This window comes from Saimiri boliviensis, chromosome 2 (genome assembly GCF_048565385.1).
Source record: "Saimiri boliviensis isolate mSaiBol1 chromosome 2, mSaiBol1.pri, whole genome shotgun sequence".
Lineage (NCBI taxonomy): Eukaryota > Metazoa > Chordata > Mammalia > Primates > Cebidae > Saimiri > Saimiri boliviensis.
In genome coordinates, this window is record NC_133450.1 from 203,965,004 (window position 1) to 203,987,354 (window position 22,351).

General features: G+C 42.3%; 1 protein-coding gene across 7 annotated transcripts in view; it reads right to left on the reverse strand.

Annotated features, from left to right (window-relative positions):
- The window catches only part of LPAR1 (lysophosphatidic acid receptor 1), a 181,030-nt gene extending 167,990 nt beyond the window's left edge, over positions 1–13,040 (reverse strand). Inside the window, exon 1 of one of the 7 annotated variants that reach the window (XM_074395161.1) lies at positions 13,018–13,040. The gene's annotated coding sequence lies outside the window, so the exon portion shown is untranslated. Of the gene's footprint in view, positions 1–11,262; positions 11,551–11,628; positions 11,687–12,121; positions 12,237–12,335; positions 12,712–13,017 lie in introns of those variants that run through there. The other 6 variants (XM_010335965.3, XM_074395158.1, XM_074395156.1 and 3 more) reach the window with 6 other exon arrangements.
- Between the last annotated feature and the right edge of the window lie 9,311 nt (positions 13,041–22,351).

The following is a 22,351-nucleotide window of genomic DNA, read 5'->3' on the forward strand; positions in this document are numbered from 1 at the left end:
CTACTAAACTCTAGCCTGGGCAACAGAGCAAGACATGGTCTCTAAGAAACAAAATAAGAAAAATATTTTGGGAAAACGGAAGAAAAAATAAAAATAGAATTTTTTTTTAAAGTCTTGTCTTCATCTAAGGAGTCAGAAGAAAAGTGCAATGGAGATGAAAATATCAGGCAAGCTGGGTAGATGTGAAAGGTCACACAATTTTAAATGCAGTGATAGAAGGCCTCAGCATGGAGTTGACCTTTCAGTTAATACATGAAAATCAAGAGAGCAGGCACATGGATACCTGGGAAAGAACATCCTAGGCAGAAGGACAAAGACAAGGAAACCACAGTTCACTGTGTGGATAAGCTCAAACACGGAGATCATTCAGAGTAAGGATAGAAGTCTGGAAACATCAGCAGTGAAAGATGGGCACAGAAGCACAAGTCCTCAAAAAAAAAAAAAAAAAAAAAAAAAGCAGGCATAGATAGGGAATGATTAAACCTATTAATTAGTCACACACATTAAACAGTATAAGTACTATATAGTAATTAGAAATTTAAAATGAAAGATTTTAATGGCCTGTGTACATACTTACAAAACAGGATACTATTAAATGTTCCATGAAAGCAAATATTTTTTAAACTACAAGAAATTATCCCTAAATGGAATAAGAAAGTCCTTTTTTTTTTTTTTTTTTTTTTCTTTTTTAGGCAGAATCTCTCTCTGCCACCCAGGCCGGAGTGCAGTGGCACAATCTCAGCTCACTGCTACTTTTGCCTCCTGGGTTCGAGAGAGCACATCCAGCTAATTTTTCTATTTTTAGTAGAGACAGAGTTTTACCATGCTGGCCAGGCTGGTCTCGAACTGATCTCAAGTGATCTGCCCACCTTGTCCTCCCAAAGTGCTAGAATTACAGGCATGAGCCACCATGCCTGGCAAGAAAGTGAATCTTAAGTCGTGGAACTGCACATAAATCCCCTGTACATTCCAAATGTTTTTAAATGAGTATGTACTGTTTTTTCTATCAAATTAAAATGAGTATAATTTAAAAGAACCATAACGGCTTAGAAAGAAAAAAACTAAGAATAAACTTATCTTTTTTCTATCTTGCATGCAAGAAGGCATGCCAATATAATTATCTGAAGTGAAAATAAATTTTTAATTAGAAAAACACTTTTTTTTTAACTAAGTAAAGGACAAACTTGTACTGTATCCTACTTTTTATCCTAATCAGGCAACTAAAGCTTAAAATTATTTGATCAGACTTTTAAAACGTGTATGACAAACCTGTAGGAGTTTCTCAAAGTGTGGTCTTTAGGCTACTAAAATTTCCAAAGTTCTTCTGAAAGGTTTATGTTTTACATGACAGCAATATAACACTCACTGCCACTAGTCTTACTGTAAATTAAAACTGTATCTGTAATCTTCCCTCAGACCTCAAATCACCACCTAATTATCATAAGGTTTTTTTTTTTCCAGATAACAACAGCTGGAATCGACTGTTTCAGGGATTTTTTTGTTCACCCCAATGGAATATTATGTTGAAATTTGCACCATTTCCTTCCTATCTCCTCACAACCACCTATTCAAGAGAAGCCATAGTAAATGCTCCAGGAATGCCTGATAACCCATAAAAGTACTGTAACCTGCTGAAGAAAAATAATCTAAAGAACTGAAATAAGTCTTTTGCTTGTTAAAAATATACCAATCATTTCATTCTAAAGGTATTCTCCAGCTTATCACGTAAATTTTACTGGCATTTACTTCTACAGTTAACAATAACTCCTGAATACTGCAAGCTGACTCCTCAGCTAAGCTTTAAATTGCCAGCAACCAGCTGAAAATCTGTGTCTACATGGTTTTAGACATGTCTAAAACTAACAAGTCTCACTGCAACAATCATCATACTCTCAAGTGCTGTCCAGTAATGGCATCAACCCGCCCTTTTTTGTCTCTAGTAGTCTCCAGTACCCTCCTATCTCCACAACCTTCGAAACTGGTCCCACTACTTCCTGCCACAAACCATCAATTCCAGGCACTCCTCCCCATGCTTGTCACTCACAGGCAACACACTGGGTCTTCCTCATTACTCTTCTGCATCAAATGAGCTCCACAGACCATCAAGGCTGGCATCCTGCTGCAAGTCATTTCCCTCCTCTAAGGCTGACTTACCCTCTCTATCCTCAGATATGCAGACAGCTCTTTGTTTGAACCTTCGTTTACAGTATTTATCATGACTTACCTGATCTTAATCATTTGAGTCCATGTCTCTCCATGTTCATGAGCTACTCAAGAGCAGGGACCATACTTCCTTAATTTTAGTGTCCTCAAGCCAGGAACAGTGGCTCACACCCACAAACTCAGCACTTTGGGAGGCCAAAGTGCATGGTTCACTTGAAGCCAGGAGTTCAAGACCAGCCTGGTCAACATGACAAAACCCCATCTCTACCAAAAAATACAAAAGAAAAAAAAAATTAGCCAGGCATGGTGATGCACACCTGTGGTCCCAGCTAGTTGGAAGGCTGAGGCAACAGAATTGCTTGAACCCAGGAAGCAGTGAGCCAAGATCATGCCATTGCACTCCAGCCTGGGTGATAAAGCAAGACTCTGCCTCAAAAAATAAATAATTAATTACTTTTTAAAAATTTAGTGTCCTCAGGCTGGGTGCGGTGGCTCACACACGTAATCCCACATCTTTTTGAGGCCAAGGCAGATGGATCACAAGGTCAAGAGATTGAGACCCTCCTGGGCAACATGGTAAAACCCCATCTCTACTAAAAGTGCAAAAAATTAGCCGGGCATGGTGGTGCATGCCTGTAGTCCCAGCTACTCGGGAGGCTGAGGCAGGAGAATTGCTTGAAACCAGAAAATGGAAGTTGCAGTGCACCAGGATTGTACCACTGCACTCTAGCCTGGCGATAGAGTGAGACTCTGTCTACAAAAAAAAAAAAAAAAAAAAAAAAAAAAAAAAAAAAAAATTTAGTGTCCTCAGCCAAACACAGGACACAGAAGGGCTCCAAGATACCAGTTGCTTGAAACTAAATTGACAGAGTCTCAAATAAGTAACCAGAGAACAGATTTCACTGAATGTAGAAAAGTCATCTTGCCCTAGCCTTTGAACCTTTACTACTTCTGTGTGTCTACTCAGAAAGTAAAGCAGGCAGTTCTCTGTGGAACTACAATAAATAGTGGGTACAGAATGAATACTTCATTTACTTGAAAATAATTGTTTTCTCAACAATTGTAGTCGAAAAAGGCAAAGCATCCCCTTAACAAAAGGCAATTCTGTTTCAGTTGTGTTATCCTCTTAGTAAGAACACACCATCCTTATCATCTGCTGATTAGAATTCTAAGGTGGGGGGTCCTCATTTAATACTCTCACAGTGAGACCTGCCTATAATGAATAACTCTACCTATCTTCTCTGCTCCAGAAGTGCTTGATAGGCCTTTCACCCAGGCCTTGTTTTCTACCTAACAAAAGGCTCACAGATGCGAAACACGTGTTCCAAAATGCTCCTCTTCCCCTCATCTGAGACCACGATGAAGCAGAGTCCTTGTGGCACTAATATTCTCTGCAATGCTTTTTGTCATCTTGTTTATCACACAGCTGGAAATAGTTTTCTTGTTCCCATTAATAACAGCCAGACATTCATATCACTCTGACAAGAACTCGAGTGACATCGTGCTGCACCAGTTCAAGAAGGGAACCATGCGGGCTCTTCCAGCTTCAAACTTCTCACCTTTGATGGCAGCCTCAAGTATAGCCTCTCTAAAGCAAAAGAAAATAGAGGCAGGTACAGACAGATACACAGATCAACATACATATGAGTATGTATGTATGTACAAACATACCCACACTCATCACACACACATGCAAATATACATAAATATTCATTTTTGTAGGTTTATATAAGCAAAAGGACAACTATGGAAGGCTATGGAACCAACTGATGGCAAAGGGGTTATAGCAGATGGGTAAGGCTGAAGTGGCAGACAGAGATTTTTACATTTACTTTAGACACATCTATAGTGTTTGAATCATTGCCAAAAAAAAAATTATAAATGAATGCAGCTACTTCTAATTGGAATGCTTTCTTTTGTGTTTGTATCCCTGAGTGACTTCCAGACCATAAGTGAAATAAAGCACCATGATAGGGTGATTTCAAAATAAGTATTGGCCAGATGCGGTGACTCACACCTACAATCCCAACACTTTGGGAGGCCAAAGTGAGAGGATCTCTTGAGCCCAGGAGTTTGAGACCAGCCTGGGTAATATAGTGAGAGTTCATCTAAAAAAAAAAAAAAAAAAAAAAAATTAGCTAAGCATAGTGACACACACCTGTGGTCCCAGCTACTTGGGAGGCTGATGCTTGAGCCCAGGAGATCAAGGCTGCAATGAGCCAGGATGATGCCACTGCACTCCAACCTGGGTGACAGAATAAGACCCTATCTCAAAATAAATAAATAAATAAATAATAAGTCAGACTTTCCACAGACACTAGATTTGAATTATTCTAGAAAGCAAGCTATACACTGAACAGAGAATCTCAAACACAAGTTGGGTTAAAAGTAAAAATACAGAAAACGAGATAGAAGTAAAGCAGGGCTACAGATAAAACACAGCTTTGTCTACCTCTACACTTTAAAACAGGTAAATCTTAGCAAAATAGTTCAAGCGTACAAAATGAAAATGAGGTTACCAGGCTCTGTGGTCTCCTTCTCTAAGAGGGAAAGGCCAACTCACCTGAAAGTATCAAGACTAATTTGGAGAAAACGTTCCTAAAATGGAGGAATAACAAGATACATATGCCTGAATTTGAAGGCATTCTAACAGAACTTCTGTTACTAATGTCACGCGATAGAAGGCAAACTCCATGAGAGAATGGGTCTGTTCACATCTTGTTTCCTGCAATGCTATCTGCCCAGTACAGGATGGGTACTCAACAAATGCCTACTGAATATGGAATGAATGACAGAGTAATATAAAGGATTAAGAAACACATAGTAAATGAAAACCAGAACCACCAACCAGATAATATCAATTCTTATTCTTATTTTCCAGTTATAAAAAGAGAGGCACTTTGGCCTACCCAGGAGCAGCAAAACTGCAGACAGAAAGCCTCTCAATAGCTAGGCTTGGTTTATCTCCCAGCGTCCTTCCAGATCACAATCTTCCAGGAGGTTCCCTGACCTCCACCACCTCACCCCTGAGGGTCAAGTGCCTCCCTTGGTGCTCCTGCAAAGTTATCTCTCTCATAACACTTGTTACTTACAGTGAATTGTAATGATCTGTTAATCGTGTGTAAGCTCATCCTGGAGGGTGGGACTCCTGCCTTATTCACACTCACTCCTAGTAACTAGCACAAAGCCTGGTATACAGCAGGCAGTCAGTTAAGTACTCCTGAGATAGAGGGGGAAAGAAGTAAATAAATAAAACATGTTTCCTCTGCCCCTGAACCATTTCTGCCTCCAAAGAACCAGGAATATCCTTTAATTAGGGCAGAATTTCAGAATCAGGGCAGTTAAGGGTTGGTCAGAGAATCACCTAGACATAGAGGAAGAAAATTGAGTGTAGCAGATGGACATAAAGTCTAATATAGAGCATTGTTTAGACACATAAGGTAATAAATGCAGAAAAACTTGCTATAAAAGGAATGGTTCACAGTAGCAATCTCTCCATAGCAAATTCTAGACTCTAAGAAACATAGCACACATAATGGCCATAATGAACAAAATTTCCTCCAACCAACAGTTGGCAATCCCACCCCTGAGAGAAATCCATGGCCAGGTATTATTAGTCAAAGATTTTTTTCTTTTAGAGAAAAAGGCTGGTTTTGAAAACATTTTTCTTTATTTTCATAATACAACAAACACAGCTTGCTTCCCCTCATGCAGGCTTATTGTATGTTTGTTTTAGCACTGGACTAAAGTTAAGGGTCTGCCCTGTCATTATATCACTTTTTTTAAACAGTACCACAAAAATAAAATAAATTATAACCTAAATCTATGAATGTAGTAAAATAGTTCTCTTTCATTTCTGGGGAAAAAAAAAATAATTAGAATTTTACATAGACTTCAGGGTTAAAGTTTCTACAGCACTGATTAGATGACAGGGACATGCAAGTATTAAGACATTGTCTCTGGCCCAGCTCCACAAGTTAATAATACAACAACAACACTACTTTGAAATCATACTGACATGCTAAAAAATGCCAGGGAGTTTAAATAAAATCATCACCACCACGCCACCCCTCCTCCTCTCCCACCAAAAATGTGTCCTAGGCTAGGTGCAGTGGCTCACGCCTGTAATCCCAGCACTTTGGGAGGCTGAGGTGGGCAGATCATAAGGTCAGGAGATCGAGACCATCCTGGCTAACACAGTGAAACTCTGTCTTTACTAAAAATACAAAAAATTAGCCACGCGTGTTAGCACACGCCTACAGTTCCAGCTATTCAGGAGGTTGAGGCAGGAGAACTGCTTGAACCCAGGAGGTAGAGGTTGCTCTGAGCCAAGATAGCACCCTGCACTCCAACCTGGGGGGCAAAAGGAGATTCAGTCTCAAAAAAAAAAAAAAAAAAAAAAAAAAGTGTCCTAAGAAATAAAGTATACTAATCTTAAGCGCCTCCAACTTAATCAACTTAATTTATTAAACATGCCAAACTCAATTTCCCTTGCAGAAAATAAAAAATTGCTGGGAAGATTGTTCATTCAAATTGTATTCACAAGGTAATTGAAAGAAATTAGCTTCTTTTTCTTTTTTTGCTTGTTTGTTTGTTTGTCTGTTTTTAGTTTTTGAGATGCAGTCTCACTCTGTTGCCCAGGCTGGAGTGCAATGGCAAGATTTTGCTTCACTGCAACCTCTGCCTCCCATGTTCAAGCAATTCTCCTGCCTCAGCCTCCTGAGTAGCCTGGATTACAGGTGGCCAGCATCATACCTGGCTAATTTTTTGTATTTTTAGTAGAGATGGGGTTTCACCATGTTGGCCAGGCTGGTCTCAAACTCCTGACCTCAGGTGATCCACCCGCCTCGGCCTCCCAAAGTGCTGGGATTACAGGCGTGAACCACGGCACCCAGCCACTTCTTTTTCCTGTCTCCTGGGTACTCTAGCATCTCCAGATTCAAGAGCAATGTAAAGACACCCAAGTCAGTTCCACCTCTGGTATGCAACTGAAAACCAACGTATTCCCTCCTGTGACACAGAGGTACTGAAGAGTGAGTGTGAGCCTATAGAGCTCCTGAATATCCCTCCCAAATGGATCCCACAGAGCTTCTTCCTATATGACAGATAATTAGTTAAACGCTTTAACTCTAAGGATTTAAAATATATATATAGGCCGGGCTCAGTGGCTCATGCCTGTAATCCCAGCAATTTGGGAGGCTGAGGTGGGTGAATCATGAGGTCAGGAGAGCAAGACCATCCTGATTAACATGGTGAAGCAGGAGAATCGCTTGAATCCAGGAGGCGGAGGTTGCAGTGAGCATATATATATACATATACATATATTACATATATGTATATATATACATATATTACATATATGTATATATTTACATATATGTATATATAAAGCAAGTTCCTTCTATTGGACATTAAACTTAAATAATTCTTATGGTTGTATCATCTCTCACTGCAGTACCCAAGGAGCAACTCTTTTCCTGTCTCCTCTCATCTACCACCCCTGCCCTACATTTATAGCAGCATTAATGCCAGTTTCAAAGTAATAATAATGTTTTCTCTTCTGTGCTGCAAATATCCAACCACTGTGGTTAAATACCATTTAGAACATAAACAGGGTCAAGAATGCCAGTTGCCAGGAGAGTCATGTTTAAATTGGCATTAACCAGCAAGCCCTCCCCTAAACAAAAAAGAGAGCAAGGGAGGAAAAAATGTTCTCTTGGACAGCTCTCTACCTACAGAATGATTTCAACCCCACATGTTCAAAAGGCCCCATGAAGTCCAGCTGTAACACAATACCATCATTAATTTTTACTAAATTAAATTTCTCAAAAGTACAAAATGCTATCAATTTGGGGGGAATAGGGAGGAAGAAACCACTTATTAGTTCATTAATTATAAACTTTTATAATTTTTCTACAACCTTTATAATTTGAGTAAACCAGCAATAGTATCTTAAAACATAGCAGTCATAAGTTACATGGATTGTAATTGAATAAAAGCCCAGTCCTCCCTCTATCATCACATCCCTCACTCGGCCCCAATATGTGTTACTCAGTGTCTTTCTGCATCTTGAGGTTACGTAATATTTCCTCCTTGCTTCCCTATCCCCATGTAGCACAACTCCTTAAAATAACATGAGAGGTCCCCCACAATTTGTCGCTTTGTAACTTTCCAGGCTTCATCACCCTAGACTCTCACTTTGTCTTCATTCCTCCACCATTCATCTTTTAAAAGATATGTTATTCTTCAACCCACATTTGTAAGGTCCTTCCCTGAATCAAAATGTAATTCTCCATTCCCTGGCATGCCAAAGCTCTCAGACTGTACGGCTACCACCCAGTTACACCACACTGCCTATACATATTCCCCCCTGGTTGCAGCTCTTTCTGGAGCTTCCTTTTTAGCATGCTTGCATCTGCCACAGTGGAAGACATTCAACAATTGTTTGTTGAAATAAAATTGCCTCCTTTTCTCTCAACTTTCTAAGACATCCATAATAGCTTTCCCTAAGATTTATTTTTTAAGAGACTGAGTCTCTCTATGTCACCCAGGCTGCAGTGCAGTGTCGCAATCACAGCTCACTGCAGCCTTGAACTCCTGGGCTGAAGCCATCCTCCCTCCTCAGCCTCCCGAGTACCTGGGACTACATGCACATACCACCATACTCAGATGATTGTTTTATTTATTTATTTTTGTAGAGACAGAGTCTCACTATGTTGCCCAGGCTGGTCTCAAACTCCTGGCTTCAAGTGATCCTCCCGCCTCAGCCTCCCAAAGTGTTAGGATTACAGGCATGAGCCACCACACCAGGCCAGGGATATTTAAATAACAGGGTAACATGATATGTAACAATAAGAAACCAAAAAGTCATATCATGCTGATTTAAGGCCAGAGAAGTCTATTCAACTTTAAACCAAGAGCTTATGTTTAAGTTTTTATTACATCACACTTTGGCTTTTAAAATAAATAACGTTCCTCGAGGGCGTAGGCATATTGATACCGAAACGTTAAAGAAAAGGAAGACAGGCCACACACATCAAGCATAGACATTAAAATCTTGACCTCAACTAAATTCTAAAAGTGCTGTTATCTGCTGAATACTTAGACCTTCCCAGTGAAAATGACACAGTGTCTTCTGCCCGGATTGCAACTTTCCATACTAAGCATTTGAAATGAGTCTTGGCCCTAAATATCACTTACTTCAGACTGAATGTCACTGTGTATCAAAAAGACTGAGCAGGAGAGATTTTTTTACTCTTTGAATGTTCTAGTAGGTCACTAATGGAATAGATTCAGTAAAACCTTGCAGAGTCTATGGTATAATTTGAAACAAAAAAAAAAATCAAATTACTTTTTGGAAAATATTAGCTTTGAATAAAAATAGGAATTTCGAAAGGGCTGCCACTTACATTCTTACCGCTGTTATTTCTTTCCCATCACTCACAGGCAGACTGAAATCCATGCTGAGTGCCCACGGCCCTGGGAGGGAGCTGTTCCCCTGAGGGGCAATGATGCAAATGGGTCAAGCGAAGCCTGGTAGAAGTCACACTGCAAGGATCACCTTGATCTCACCTTAGCGCATGAGCTAAACAAACTCACAAGCTTAAAATAATAAGGGTAACAAGCGGTTGATCTGAGAGGGAAAGTATGATTGATTTCCTTAAGGAAAGAAAAAAAAAAAAAAAAAAAAAAACTAGAGGAAATGAACTCCCAGCTCAAGGCTTTTTCTCCTCCAGGCATCCTCTGTTGCTGGTTTTCTTCCATCTTCCAGGCCCTCTGGACCTCTCACATCCCCCTCCTACCTTTTCCTACTGCTTTAACATAAGATAACCTCGCACCGGTTTCTAGTTATTTGGGAAGCAGGAAGAAACCGGCAAAGATCACCAACCCCATCCATTTTCCAGATGGGGACGCAGAGACCAGGAGCAGCTGGGCTGACCCGACTGGCTAAGGTCGCGCCGCTAGGGGACGCGGTGTGCCTTGCGGGCTGCGATGATGACACCCTAGCCTTCTCTCCTCGCTCCTCGTCCATGCCTTCCTGCCTCAAGCTACCTCCTTCTCTTGCCACTTGATTTTTTTATTCTCAAATTAGTATCAAGAAAAAAATGCACCCTTAATATACTTACAATGATGATTATTATTCATAATTTTGCATTTGAGGCAATTATACTCGCTCCTACTGGGATCTGGAAATCAAGGGCAGAAACAACTAGGTGACATTCTACCTCCCTGTGTATTTTAATGCTGTTTAGTTTGGTTCAAACAACCACACCTCTAACATACACCCTTTTTCCTTGAGAAAAACTCTTCTATCTGGCAAGGGGATAACTTCTTACAAAAACTTAGCAATTTCCTAGTGCACAGTCTCCCTTTAAGCAGAACTGCAGACTCTGAATCACAGACCTCTGGCTTACCAGTTATGCTTAGCTGAGCAAACACACTTATGCAAATACGTGAAAAACAAACTGTTAGAGCCTGAAGGAATAGAGGATTTCGCTGTGATAGTTATTTACGTTTTCAATATTTATGTTTACAAATATCTACCTAACCCCACAGGAAACGACGCGTCCATAGTGAAACAAGCCAGCACCCACACTTATGAAAAATCCACGGATTTCAACAAAAATGAAAAGGAAAGGGAGCAGCAGCGGAGAGCCACAACCTCAGGCCCCAGACAGCAGGCAGCAACAAGTCCTGAAAGTCTTCACTCTTAACATTTGAAAGACCAAATGGCAGCAAAGAAAAACAAGAATAAACTTTAAATCCATTCGCCACAAAGGAGTCCCACGCAAGCCAAAGGAGCCGTCGATTTCAAAACCATCAACTCAAAGCCAGGTCCCTGCCATGCCTTACAGCCTCCTGTTAACTTGCTAAGCACGTTTGTTAGGCGGCTGGACAGAAACTGAATTCAAAGTCCTCAGCCCGGAGTTGGGGGACAATCGAATCTTCAGTGGGAAGCGAGAGGTGCGGGAGCCCCGGAGGCGCGGGGACCGCTCGAGGGTGCACGTCCAGCAGGACGAGGTTTGGGGAGAATTTCGAGGGCCCCTCGCAAGCCCTCCCGCGCACCTACCCCGACCCAGGTAACCGGAGGCCACCTACGTGTCACTTGGGCGGGTCCCGAGGCGCACTGACCTGGCGCAGGACAGGAGGGCCGGCGGCCTGAGCGGCTGCGGAAACTTCCCTCCCGGGGCTCGGTCCACCGCTGGGTGCCGAAGGCCAGGGCAGCCTCGCCTCCTGCAGGCCGGCTCACAGGAACGCACGGCCACCCACCCGCGCCGCGGCCCAGCGCGCGCACCCACACTCTCAGCGACACTCGCACGCGCGCCCGCCCGCCCGCAGCCACAAAGCCGGTCCGCGGCGGGACAGTGTGAGCCCAGCGCGCAGTGCGGCGGCCGAGCCGTAGCCGCTGCCTCTGGCTTCGCGCCCAGGGGGCGCCGTCCCCACGCGCCGCTCCGGCCCCTTTACCTGCGCTCGCCGCCGCCGCCGCCGCCGCGCGTCCCGCTCCCGCCGCCCCCGGGCTGGCTTCAGGCCGCGCGCCCAGTCCCGGCGGCCCCCGCCCCGCCGTCAGCCGAGCCCGGCCCTCCGCCCGCCCCTTGGCCGTCGCGCAGAGCTGGGCCGCCCCCTGCGCCCACCCCGCTGGGGTCCCGTGCTCGGTCGAGCGGCGGGGAGGGCTCCGCGGTCCGAGCCCCTGGCAGCCCCAGATCCCGGCCGCGCTCCACAGGGGGGCTGGAGACGGAGTCCCCACTCGGGGAGCGTCAGCCGCCGCTCGGCCCTTACTCCCGGCTTTGGCGCGCCGGCAGGAGGAGGGGGCGCCGAGGGAGGGCCGGAGGAACAGCGCCGACGCCAGCCTCCTTTCTTCCTCCGCCTTCCTTCTTTTCTGCTTGTTCCACGTAGCACAAGTCAGCAACTCCCGAACCCCCGGAGTCCGCCCTCGCTGCTCCCAAGCTGGCCCCCTTACCTGGTGTGGCGCCCCCAGCGCCCCTGACCTCTGCGCCCCCTCCTTCATTCATTGGCTCCGTAGCCGGCGGCAGCGGGGCCGGGGCGGGGGGAGGCCTTAGCCTCCCATTCATTATCTCAGCAGCCTCCACCGCCCCGCCCCCGAGCCGACACACCCGCAGCGGGAGACCCGTGGCCGTCGGCTCGGGTCCCACCCCCGCCCCTCCTGCGCTCACCCCAGCGCCGGACAGCTGGTGGGATTCCGGTGGACGCCCCGGCACGGGGCACTTTCATGTTGTCGCTCTCCTCTTCCCCCTCGAAAAGCTCTGAAAAACATCGCGGGGCCAGCAAAACACCCGAAGTGTGGCCTCTCTTTCGTAGTTCACTTTCTAAACTTTCCAGAAGGCGCCAAGTTTCTCCCAGCGCCGCCCTGCACCGGAGACTGTGAAGAGCGCAGAAGCAGCTTTGCTGCAGAAAGGTGAATACGTTTCTAGTTCTGATCTTTCACTTCACTGGATCTGCAAACCGAAGCAAGTGTGTCTGCTCCCCTAGTTCTCCATATCTATGATTAGACATTTCTCTTCCGCTTTTCCAGTGCTGCTTTGCAAGTGTAAACTATCAATTTTAGTGAGAGTAATTAAGGGCGGGGACTGCACACCTGGAGGTGTGGGCGGGCGCGGCGCCGGACTAAGGCCTAGGGATCGTTCTCAGGAGAGTGGCAGCCACAGCGATTCGCCCAGGTCTTATAGCAACACCCACTCAATGTGGTCTACCTAGCCAGGCCACCCCACACCCATCTCCCACCCCTGGCTTCCCAGGATTTCCGGAGCGATCAGAATTATCGGCCTCTCGCTCCACAGCTAAGGCCACCGCATATCAAAATTGCAGCGTGTGAGTAAACGTTTCATGAGCCCTCACCTTGAAATGGCCCAGAAGACAGCACGACAGCAGTAAAGCTTGGGGACTCTACAGAACTGATCTGATTGAGAGAAACGCAGCACAGCGAGGCAGGGCTATGTCGATGATGGCTACCCGGTCACGTTGGACTTTGCAGAAGAGAAAAGTCCCTGCAAACCACAGTTGGACGGAAGCTTTTCAAGCCTCAATTGAGTTATGCTGTGAAGAGACCATGACCGTCTCCCACCGGTGACTCCTTAGGACCTTGACGAAGCTCGTGTGGTTTTTTACAGGATGCTCAGGGCTGAGCCCTGGCTGTAAATAATTTACTATCTAAAGCTGTTTCCTTTTTAAAACAATGGTTCAAGTCTTTTTTTTAAAAAATCAATTTTTTTTTTTTTTTCTTGAGATGGAGTTTCGAGTTTGTTGCTCAGGCTGGAATGCAATGGCACGATCTAGGCTCACCACAACCTCCTCCTCCCGGGTTCAAGCAATTCTCCTGCCTCAGCCTCCCGAGTAGCTGGGATTACAGGCATGTGCCACCACGCCCGTCTAATTTTGTATTTTTAGTAGACATGGGGTTTCTCCATGTTGGTTAGGCTGGTCTCAAACTCTCTACCTCAGGTGGTCTGCCCGCCTCAGCCTCCCAAAGTGCTGGGATTACAGGTGTGAGCCACAGTGCCCAGGCCCATTTGAATATTTTTTAAAATTCAACTTTAAATAACTTTGCTTTCTATACCTTCCCTACCAATATATGATTTATTTTATAATAACTTACCATGTGAAAAAATTGAAATTTTAGCACATGCACAGTGCTACTATATTCATGTACAGCATGCAGAAATGCATATAAATACATACACCCATGAATACCAGCCACTCACTTATCTCACTAATGATAGGGGTTGATCTCAAACTAAGAAATATTATATTGGGATGCATAGGCAAATGTCCACTATAAAATCTAAGTATCATAAAAAGTGTATATTGGTACAAAAAGAATATACTTGAAAGAGGTTCCCATATACTTTTAACCATAGCTCTACTCAATTCAGAAAAATTACTTATTAGCTAATTTTCCTGTCTCTTTCTTCCTATACACTCTGTCAGATTTCTCAACACCAATACTTCTATATCTAATATAAAGAACATTTTTAAATTAATTATTTCTAGTTTAGCCTTTCCCCATAAATCAAAGGTAGAATAAAAGGAGTTTCTTACCTACCACTCAACTTGAATATTTTTAATATATTCACTTCATCTCTTACCTTAAGGAATACAGTTGCTTCTGCTTTGACTACATATTAACTATCTTAACTACTCTGCGGGCCCTTCTAACATCAAATTGGGAGGCCTGTCCATACAAGACATGTGTATTCAAAAGTAAGTTATTTGCTATAAAACACTTCATTTCCTCTTTATTTGTTCTGCCATGGCCTAAAATGAAATAGAGAACAAAATAAAAGGTCTGCCTGGTCAGACCTGTCTTCCTGACAAGCGTGGAACTGTCTGAATGAGACAGCTTCTGCAGCCAGCTTTAGATCAGTAACTTTCAAATTAAATGTAGGTATGTACATCCAATGGAAAAGGACAGAGGAAATGAAATACAATACAGAATTCGGTTCCGCATATAGATTAATCCATAAGAGCTAGTTCATTATGTTCCAAATGAGCTACTTTTCTCATCTGTAAAATGGAATAATAGTACCAGTACAGTCTATTTCATATGGTTCCAAGTTGTCTTTTATCAAAGTAAAATAATGTATTTGAGTGGGCTTCTGAAAACACTAACATTAATGATGTTTCAGCAGGAACGAAGAATACCTCGATACGTTTTCTTGAATGTTTTCTCCTGTCTGTAGTCCTCTTGTCATTCTGACATTCCCTTTCTTGGAGAATCATCCTGATGCTTTCTGTCCTAACCTTTCTCTCCTACCCTCTGCCAAGGAGTGTTTCTTTAGATTTGTTTCTTCAAATGACTTCAGCAGAGGTGAAGACCCAAAGACAGCTGATGCTGTCAAACATAACAAAAAATACCCAGCCACAGTGGCTCATGCTTGTAATCCCAGCACCTTGGGAGGCTGAGGTGAGAGGATCGCTTGAGCCCAGGAGCTCAAAGCTGCTATGGGCTGTGATTGCGCCATTGCACTCCAGCCTGGGCAACAGAGCCAAACCCTGTCTCTTAAAAGGTTTTAAATTTTTTTAATTTATATATATATATTCCCCAAAATGAAGCCAGGCAATATGGCTCATGCCTGTAATCCCAGCACTTTGGGAGGCCGAGGTAGGCAGATCACTTGAGGCCAAGAGTTCAAGACCAGCCTGACCAACATGTCTGTCTCTACTAAAACCCTGTCTCTACTAAAAATACAAAAATTGGCCAGCATCGTGGTGCACACCTGTAGTCCCAGCTACTCGGGAGGCTGAGGCATGAGAACCTCTTGAACTCAGGAGGTGGAGGTTGCAGGGAGCCAAGATTGCACCCCTGCACTCCAGTCTCAGCAAAAGAGCAAGACTTAAAAAAGAAAACGTTCAGCAAAATGAAACATTTTGATGAGTATTTCAAGTTCAGGTTTTACATTAATATCTTGAAGGACACCTTAGACCTTGTCAGATTATCGATATTAGCTAGTGATCCAAGGACTATAATTTGGGAAGCATTTAAGGAGGGAAAAATTGGCTGTCACTATTATTTGTTCAAAAGGGTTCCCTAGTCGTGGCATACTCATAGAAGAATTCTCTTTTCTTCCCTCTGTTCGCTTCCCTCTGGCAAAAAGCTTTTGAAATTTTCTCAGTAATCAAAACTATCAGCAAAACGATCTCTTGGAAAATTTCCCTCCAGTCTATTAAGGTAGAGACCCATTCAAAGACTGTATTTTGGTGAAACAATACCCTGGGAGAACTCAGCCTGCTGGGGAAAGTTATTCAGAGGCCTCCAGGCATAGGTTTCTTCCTTCTTGAAATCGGGTATTTGTGCCTCTCCTTGCTTTTCCCCTTGGCTAGGAAAAAAAAAAATCCTCCTTAGGAAACCTTTCTATGTTAAAATGCCAGTGGCAAAGGTGGGTGGGGCAGCCCAATTTATTAGAAAAATAATAATTATAAAAACACTCTTCAGAGTACAGGTAGCATAAGGAGACTCCAAGATGGAGAGAAGTTGGGTTTGCGTGAAGCAGCTTCCTGCAGGGACTAGACTGCAATGAAAGCCCCAAACAGAGTAACTCTGTGTTTACCTTTTTCTTATCACATATATCTGCATGAATAATCTGGGTAATGTCAGAAGTAGGTCAAGGCTAGCAAATCCTTTCTCTGTAGTCTACCTCATCTGGAGTAAAAAATGCTTAGATCTAAAACAGAGTGAAAAGAGAAAAGGAAAAGGAAAAAAATATATTTGTGTTATACATACAACTATAAAGCTAAAAATGGATCTAGATACAAAGAAATCATAGAAATAGTCAACAAAACAAAACCTCGTTCTCTAGAACAATAGTCAAATAGATAAATTTCTAGTAAAATTGACAATGAAAAAAGAGAAAAGAAACAAAGGAGGCTACGAATATGGAGATTCAAATTACAGTTTTAGTAGAATTTTTAAAATACTAAGAATATTATGACTATTAAAAAACATGGCCAAAAGACTCCCTTCAATAAATTAATTTTTAATTCAATAAAAAATGAAAATTAAAAAATACATGATTTTATATTTTCCTTTGTTGACAAATATTTCCTTTAAATAATGATAGTTGCAATGTAGATATAAATTCATGCAAACTCTATGATATAATTTAGCAAAACAGTATAGTTACATTTTGTGTGATTTTCATTCAAGTACATTTAAATGTATGCTAAAAATATCAAGAAAATTTTACTTTATATGCAAAATTTTTTAATAATACAAAGCTCAGTACTTTCAGAACTTGAAAAACAGCAAAATTACAGAGCTAAAATACTTTATAATAAATTACAAAATTGTATTAATTCAAAAATAACACTAATGTATTTAAAACCATTAAATAATTTAAACTCTTATTTCTAAATAAATACGCAAAAAAGTTCAAAGTTTTGGTTAGCAAGACTTACTAAATCTTCAGACAAATAACCTCTGTTCAAATGGTTGCAAAGCATAGAAAAAGAAAAATTAGCTCCAGTATGAGGTAATAAAATCTTGATACCAAAATCTGACAAAGCCATAGAAAAGAAAATACTGGATCCATCTACTAAGGAATAAAAAATGATAAACTCTACACATAATATTATTAAACCAAGTTCAATGTGTTTTCACAATATGCATAATAAGCACACTGAGTTGATACCATTAATGTAAAGATGGCCATGTAGTGAAAGAGAATTCAGAAACAACTACATGTACATGTCTGAGTCCATGCAAATTCATACATCAAAGATGACTTCCTTAAAAGAACAAAGCTAGCTGGGCACAGTGGCTCATGCCTGTAATCCCAGCACTTTGGGACACTGAAGTGGGCAGATTATAAGGTCAAGAGCTCAAGATCATCCTGGCTAAAATGATGAAACCCAGTCTCTACTAAAAATATAAAAAAAATTAGCCAGTGTGGTGGCATGCGCCTGTGGTCCCAGCGAGGCAGGAGAATCGCTTGAATCCGGGAGGTGGAGGTTGCAGTGAGCCAAGATCACAAGATCACACCACTGCACTCCATCCTGGTAAGAGAGTGAGAGTCAGTCTCAAAAAAAAAAAAGGAACGAAGCCAAAGGCTTTGTTAATCACCTACTCAACTCAATCACCTAATCACCTACTCAACTTCCAACTATACTGTAGGGCTACAGTAACCAAAACAGCATGGTTCAGGTACAAAAACAGACACATAGACCAAAGGAACATAGACCAAAGGAACAGAATAGGGAACCAGAAATAACACTACACATCTATAACTATCTGACCTTTAAATAACCTGACAAAAACAAGCAATGGGGAAATGATTCCCTATTCAATAAATGGTGCTGTGATAACTGGCTAGCCATATGCAGAGGATTGAAACTGGACCCTTTCCTTACACTATATACAAAAATTAACTTAAGATGGATTAAAGACTTAAATGTACCCCAAACTGTAAAAACCCTGGAAGACAGCATAGGCAGTATCATTCAGGACATAGGCACACGCAAAGATTTCATGATGAAGACACCAAGAGCAAAATTGACAAATGGGCTCTAATTAAACTAAAGAGTTTCTGCACAGCAAATGAATCTATCAACACAGTAAACAACCTACTAAATGGGAGAACATTTTTGCAAACTTTGCATCTGACAAAGGTCTAATATCCAGCTTCTATAAGGAAATTAAACAAATTTACAAGAAAAAAAAACAGCCCTATTAAAAAGTGGGCTAAGGACACCAACATTTTTCAAAGGAAGACATACATGTGGCCAATAATTATATGAAAAAAAGCTCAATATCACTGATCACTGGAAAAATGCAAATCAAAACCACAATGAGATACCATCTTACACCAGTCGGAATGGTTATTATTAAAAAGTCAAAAAGTAACAGATGCCAGTGATGTTTTGGAGGAAAAAAACAGCTTATACACCATTGGTGGAAGTGTAAATTAGTTCTACCATTCTGGAAGACAAGGTGGTAAGTTCTCAAAAGACCTAAAAACAGAAATGCCATTCAACCCAACAGTCCCATTACTGGGTATATACCCAAAGGAATATATAAATAATTCTATTATAAGGATACATGCACACGTATGTTCACTGAAGCACTATTCACAATAGCAAAGACATGGAATCAACCTGAATGTCTATCAGTGACCGATGGGCTAAATAAAATGTAGATAAAGAAAATGTGGTACATATATGCCATAGAATACTATGCAGCCATAACAAGAAATAAGATCATGTCCTTTGCAGGGACATGGATGGAACTGGAAGCCATTATTCTTAGCAAACTAATGCAGGAATAGAAAACCAAACACCACACATTCTCACTTCTAAATGAGAGCTAAATAATGAGAACATATGGACATATAAAGGGGAACAACACACATTGGGGCCTATTGGAGGGTGGAGTGGGGGAGGAGGGAGAGGATCAGGAAAAATAACTAACGGGTACTAGGCTTAATACCTGGGTGATGAAATCATCTGTCCAGCAAACCCCCATGACAAAACTTTACCTATGTTAACAAATCTGCACCTGTACCCCTGAACTTAAAAGCTAAAAAAAAAAAAATGTGTTGCTTAATAAATGATGCTAAGATAATGTGCACTTTACCTAGAGGGAAAAAAATCAGATCCCTATGTCACACTATTTTTAAAAAAGGTTTTTAACTCATTAAATTACGTTAATTTAATTCATGAAATTTGCAAAATGAAAATTCCAGATTTGTAAAATATCTTCATCACTTCAGAGTAGAGAAGAATCTCTTACAAAAGACACAAAAACACAAACCACATAAGATTGCTCCTCTTTTTTTTTTTTTTTTTTTTTTGAGACGGAGTTTCACTCTCGTTACCCAGGCTGGAGTGCAATGGCGCGATCTCGGCTCACCGCAACCTCCGCCTCCTGGGCTCAGGCAATTCTCCTGCTTCAGCCTCCTAAGTAACTGGGATTACAGGCACGTGCCACCACGCCCAGCTAGTTTTTTGTATTTTTAGTAGAGACGGGGTTTCACTATGTTGACCAGGATGGTCTCGATCTCTCGACCTCGTGATCCACCCGCCTCGGCCTCCCAAAGTGCTGGGATTACAGGCTTGAGCCACCACGCCCGGCCAAGATTGCTCCTCTTTCAAATAAAATATGACTTGTTCTAATGTGCTGGATTTTTGTGAGATCTAGTAGCTCATGGGATGTCTGCCTCAAGATGTCAGCCTCAAGATCTGCAATGAGTATGCCAGGGAACATGAACAGTATTATGCCATCCTGCATAACAGCGGGAAAGAGGGTTTTCCTACGTTATGGTAAGTATTTTATGTCATTTTGCCTTGATGGCCCAGTATAACTTCTAGGGCAAGGTGGAAGCAGCAGTGCTCATGTGCCCTTACATCAGGCTCTGAAACATTTCTGGGCATAGACCCGTCCCTTTGAGAACCTAATCAAAGCTATAGATACATGTGGAATATACATATTGTAGGAGAGGCCACTAGTGACAATATCCATTCTTGCCCTCTTGGACATCAGCTGCTTTTGTGAATAGTTGAGGACATGTAACAGTTTTCTCCAGTAAAATGTGAGCATATGTGACTTCTGCCAATTCTGAGACTACCTATAAAATCTTCACACATGTGCTCCTCTGTGCTGTTTGTCCCTTCTGGCTAAGATGATGATGCTCACACCAACTTTGGAAGCCATGAGTTGAAGATAATAAGCAGCCATAGTCCTGACAGCTAAGCATCCATGTGAAGTAGCACCTCTCTGCTAACATGAATACCCACGATGGATTTTTGTGTGAAAAAGAAATGTCCTTGATTCATTTAATTTTGTAAGAATCTTACCTTAGCTTAACTAATGCATATATTCACACACCTTTTGAATATAATCTCAGGGGTTCAATGACACCCTGTAGCCTAGATCATGGATGGATCAGAGAAAAGGAGAGACTCAAATGTACTGCCCCTGGAGTGAGCACTCACTGTAAGTGGACAAGTTAGAGATGTTACACCTTTGCAGAAACTCTGCTTGATTAGGCACTGATTATATTTAACTGAATGGCTCTGCCAAACCCCTGCATTTCTTAGAGGCCAACATATACTCTGCCAGATACAGAGACAGAGTACATTCCAATGATTTTTTTTTTTTTTTTTTTTGAGATGGAGTTTCGCTCTTGTTGCCCAGGCTGCTGGAGTGCAATGACGCGATCTCGGCTCACCGCAACCTCCGCCTCCTGGGTTCAGGCAATTCTCCTGCCTCAGCCTCCTGAGTAGCTGGGATTACAGGCACGCACCACCATGCCCAGCTAATTTTTTGTATTTTTAGTCGAGACGGGGTTTCACCATGTTGACCAGGATGGTCTCGATCTCTTGACCTCGTGATCCACCCGCCTCAGCCTCCCAAAGTACTGGGATTACAGGCTTGAGCCACCGTGCCCAGCTGATTTTTTTTTTTTTTAAGGACACAAATGGAAGACTAGTTAGCAATACCAGGAACAAACTACTGATATGCACAACATGGGTGAATCTCAAAACATGCTGAGCAAAAAAAGATGCAAAACAGTGCATACTACATGATTTCACATTTATAAAGCTCTAGAATGAAAAAACTAATCTATGATGATAGAAACAGAGCAATGATTGCCTTTAGGGTGGGAATTGACTGAAAAGGCACACAAGAAAACTGCAATTAGGGAAATGTGGGTACGTGTAACCACCACAGAGCAAAATGCAGGATGTTGTACTGAACGTTTAAGATTAGTAGAGTTTACTGTTTTAAAGTTACACCTCAATAATATATTTTAAATGCAAATGAGGCAGGTTGAGGTGGCTCATGCCTATAATCCCAGCATTTTGAAAGATGAAGGCAGGTGAATCAATTTAAGCCAGGAGTTCAAGACCAGCCTGGCCAACATAGCTAACTGCTGTCTCTACTAAAAATACAAAACGTTATCTGGGTTTGGTGGCATGCATCTATAGTCCCAGCTATTCAGGAGGCTGAGGCAGCATCACTTGAGCACAGGAGGTGGAGGCTGCAGTGGGCCAAAATCACACCGTTGTACTCCAGCCTGAGTGACAGAGCAGGCAAGACTCTGTCTCCAAAAAAAAAAAAAAAGAAAAGAAAAAAGAAAAGCAAATGAAATGATTGGGGTCTATCCATACAATAATATTTATAAAACAAATAATTATGGAATCATGTTAACACCTAACAGCAGAAAGTGATTATACTCTGGGGGAGAGATCCAAGATGGCTGATCACTAGCAGCTCGGGATTGTAGCTCCCACTGAAAACGCAAAGAACGAGAGGATGCCACACCTTCACATGAATTCTTGTTGCTCACGCACCAGGAGATTCCCAGCGGAGGAGCCCCACGGGTCGCCAGCGCGACTCTTGTGACCGGCGAGGCGGTTTTGCCGGTGCCTCAGAGCGTCGGTTCTTGGTGCAGAGTCAGAAAAGCACCATCAATCTTAACGCCGCTGATTTGGTCGGCGCAGTGGGTTGCTCAGATTTCGGCGCTGAGAATCAATAAGTTGGACGTCCACTCAGAAACCCAATTACAAAGACGGTAATTATAAAGACCACAGATGGATAAATCTACAACGAAGGGAAGAAAACAGTCAAAAAAGGCTGAGAATACCCAAGATCAAAACGCCTCTTCCTCAGCTGGGGATCCCAGTTCCTCATCAGCAACGAAACAAGGCTTGATGGAGAACGAGTGTGTTCCAATTA